Source organism: Carica papaya, chromosome 7, assembly GCF_054855325.1.
Source record: "Carica papaya isolate Zhongbai chromosome 7, ASM5485532v1, whole genome shotgun sequence".
Classification (NCBI taxonomy): Eukaryota; Viridiplantae; Streptophyta; class Magnoliopsida; order Brassicales; family Caricaceae; genus Carica; species Carica papaya.
In genome coordinates this window covers 15,214,887-15,219,134 of record NC_142315.1, presented here as the reverse complement: position 1 = coordinate 15,219,134, position 4,248 = coordinate 15,214,887, and the positions used below count along the sequence as shown (strand labels likewise).

Genomic DNA, 4,248 nt, shown 5'->3' with positions numbered 1-4,248 from the left:
CCAAACTGCCGCACACCAACCCGCGGCCTAGTCGCGCACCTCAACACGGTCAGCCACCCCAAACCACTCACGACAACCACCACACATGATGACATTACACCAAACACGTCAAAATTCGCAGATCCCACGTATCTACCCCTAGTGGATGCAGTACTGTAGCTCGTGACGGTGTGCACACCACCTTTTCTCCATCCTTTCCTGTTCCCCGCTCCCTTTTTTCTTTCCTTCTTCCTTCCTTTATTTTCTTATTCTCCCTTGGTTCACCTTCCTCTCTTGCTCACCCCACTTCCCTCTCTTCTCCCTCAGTCTTTCTCTTCCTCTTCTCCTTCTTCTTCTCTTCTTCGACTTGCGACGCCATGCCGCTTGGGACTTCTTCTTTTTCAGTGGGATTGTCAGTGGTGATCTCTACCTCTCTTGGGCTCGTAGTGGCCGTCACGAGCCACTCTTTTTGGTGGAGATTGCACAAGGGCAATCTCCTATTTTCTTTCTGTAATATCCAGGCCCAGGTAAGTAATTCAGCCCATCTGCTTTAAAAGGATGTTGTTTTGAAATTGAGCATCAGAAGCTCAAAAATGATGTCATTTTAAAAAACATCAAAACGATGTTATTTTGATAAAAGAAAAATAAATCAACGGTGAGGATTCACTCTCCAATTTTGACGGTTAGGATTAGATATGTTTGGTTGTAAATAGAATTAGGGTTTCACAAATTTAAAAAGAAAAAAAAACCAAGCCTCTATTTGATCAGGAGAGAAGGGAGGAGGAGAGAAAAGGTGCATGAAATCAATAGTGAGAAAGGATGAGTGCGTGATGGCGAAGGGTAGAAGGCCAAGAATTCCTTCGTCATTTACGAACGATGATGCATTACAAAGAATGCCATAGTGAGTATACTTTTCCTCCCTGAACTTGAATTAAAATACCATGTTCGTTGGATTCGATATAGCAACAAATAGCATGGTATTTATGTGTGCAGCTATAGGTGAAGAAGAGAATCCACACCACAAGCTTCATCTATTCGAGACCTAGGTAAGGGTAGTTTATACCCTAAATTCCTAGATTTAAGCTAATATATTTGATTTAGATTCATTATTTGTTAAAGAATTGTAATAAGGATTGATTGTTGTGAATACGGTTAGTGGATCATGTGATGACAGAGCAAAGCTTGAATTGGCTAATTGTTATGTGATGAAGATGGCAGCTGGAATTGAATGTGAAGTGCAATTAATGTTTTCAGAGATTGAAGAAGATGGAAAGGGGGCTTCATGTGGGTCAGGTTGATTATACCTATGAGGCCCAGGCTTGATTTACCCTAACTTGGGCCAGAGCCCATAAGGATTCGTAGAACGGGCTTAGTAGTTAAGTTGGAAGAGTAAAATGAAATGAAAGGGTAAAAATATATATAAATATATAATAACTTTGTAATCCAGAAAGGGAGTCAGGTATATGAAGTCCATAAGTAAAGTGGGCTTAATGAGGGGTCCAAAATTTTAGTGGATTTAATCTAATAAAAAGAAAAATAAGTACAAAAATAAATAAAGAGGGAAAAAAAGGCCCAACTCAAATGGGTTGAGCCCGTAGGAAGAATAAAGGAATTTCAATGATGAATTGGGCCAAACCTGAAGAAATTAAGAAAAAAAGAAGGAAATTAAATCTAGTGGGCCTAGCTCATATGAAGGGAATAAGAGTAGTTAAAATTTCAGTGAGCCCAACCCTTATAAATGGATTAAGAGAGAAGGATAAAATTTAGTTTGATGGGTTACATTAATTTAAAACAAACAAAGATAGGAAAACATTAATAATATTGAGAAATTAACTAATGGATTTTTCCATTAGGCCTCTAACCCATAAGCAAATAAAGTAAATTTGAATTAAGGATTATATGTGCCAATAAACATGGTCAACTACATTCCAAGCAATGAATAGTGATGGGCTAGGGAACATGAATGATTATGATAGATATCTAGAATATTGGTTGAAGAAATTTATTACAACTTTGAAAAGGCAAATTATATAAAACAAAGCATTATTAATGAATATAATACCTCAAATAAATATTATATATGTGATTTGGTTCAATAATTAGTGGAGTGAATAAATTATTTACAAAATTATAGAGGAGTTCCAATTGATTGAATTTTGATAACAATGTATACAATGAGAAAAATATAGAAAGTGTTGGGTGACTATGAATTAATAGGGAAATTTAAATCATTCATGATGTGAATAATTTGGAGTTTAAATGTTGTGATGTATCTTTTAATATCTTAAATAAGTTAAGATATTTTAAAAGTTAATGAGTTCTAGAACTTGGTGGTAATTTACGCGTGAAGAAGTGTGAGATTAGGACTTGCCCCAAAAATAAAATAAGGAGGAATTAAGTAGAAATCTCAAGGTATTATATGAGGCAAATTATGATAGAGAATACCTGGGATTAACAGTAAAGATTTTTTTTTATCATTGAATTGTGAATACATGTGCAGTCCAGGATCGGTATGGCATGGTTATGAATTCTATCTCATGGACCATTTATTGACTGTAACTATGACTGTGTCCCTGGTTGATGATGTGAATCGTAACTATGACTATAACTCTGATTTGTAGAAGCTATGATTTGGTCCATATTGATAGTGTGAATTATCATCTCCTTTCGTAATTGTGACTGAATGATATTATGTGATACGATAATGAGTCTATGTGCATAAGTGATTGGTTGTGTTTGTGAATGGTGAGAATATGTTGTTATGTGAATATGTATATGAGATAGGGTATTCTACATGTTTAAGGAAATATATTATATGTGTGAATATTTGTTTATGCGTGATATATGTTTAAGGAAAAGGGTATTCTATGTGCGGATAAGAATTTAAGGAAGGGTATGTTATGTGTGAATGTATGTAATTAATATGAATATGATATTGAGTTTAAGAGATTATAAGTAAATCAAAAGCAATTTATGAGAATGTAGTTATGTAATATTGAATACTTTTGGATAATTTGAAATATATGAGAAGGAAAGATATTCTATATGGAATATGTGCAATCAATGCGATTATGACATTATGCTATTGAGATTGGGAAATTATGAATATCCTTTGAATTAAATGATGTATATGCAAGTGAAAACATGTGATTAGTAAGATGGACGTAGTTGTAGTAGGATGTGAAAATTAGATGGTTGTGAAGGGCAAAGTAAGCTTAAGGTAAAGGTAATGGTTTAAATCAGTATATTATCTCTGATCTTTAGATTAAAGTCTTAAATTATTCTTACTGAGCAAGTGGTAGCTCACTCCCTTTTTATCAATTCTAGAGCAGGAAAACCAAGAGCAAGTTTGTGGTCAAGGAAGACACGGAAGAATCTTTTTATGATTTTGGGAAATTGTTTTGTAAAGTAGATTTAAGATTTACTGTAAAGATGTTATTAAAGATTTTGTAAGCCTCATTAACTATAACCTTGCACAAGGGACATATGGTTGAGTTTTAGATTTTAGCATATTGTTGCACTATTTATTAAGGTTTATATATGTGGTAGCACTCCTTTCTCAATAGAAAAGCCGAATCGTGCCACCTAAATGAGAAAAACCCTATTAGGATTTTCCTTAAATGTTTTTCCTTCTAGCCATCGGATCTCCTCAGTGACATCTGGGCCGTTCGATCAAGGCAGGGGTAATTATGTCTTTTTATGTCCGTGATGCGATATTGGCCTTTGGATTTGAACCCCTTAGATCATGGCCACACGATCTAGGGTTTCATTAAGGGCAAAAGGGCCTTTTTACGCATTTGAAATCTCAGCCATTGGATCAGATCTCATACAATCTAGGCTGTTCATTTGAATTTCAAACAAGAAGAAATTTTGATTGTCTGATCAAATTGGGTGGGAAACAATCTTGGTCGTTGGATCATGATCCACATGAAAGCAAATCCTGGCTGCACGATTGCGACACACGTGGACCATTGGATCGCACTCAGTATGAGGTGGTTTCTTAACCGTCAGATCAGTATGCCCAGACGCGATCATGGTCATTCATAAAAAACACAAATGGGAAGGATCCTGACCACACGATCAAAGCCTCCTCCCTGCATGCAGATTGTTGGATTTGCATCATGTGGATTGCCATAAGGGCAGCCACGCGCGTGCAGGCTTACTCGTGTGTCTGTCACATGGATTGAGGTTGTTGGTCAAGTGGCCACATCACCCACTGACATGGCCAGGCTTTCCAAAATTGCAGAAAGTCCCAATTTTCTAAATTTT

At 36.0% G+C, this 4,248-nt stretch overlaps 1 long non-coding RNA gene across 1 annotated transcript; it reads left to right on the top strand.

The window, feature by feature from the left end:
• Positions 1–267: 267 nt before the first annotated feature.
• On the top strand, positions 268–1,208 carry LOC110813854 (uncharacterized). Its single transcript, XR_002539548.2, has 2 exons — positions 268–880; positions 973–1,208. It is a non-coding gene; the product is annotated as an uncharacterized LOC110813854 (long non-coding RNA).
• The last annotated feature ends 3,040 nt before the right edge of the window (positions 1,209–4,248 follow it).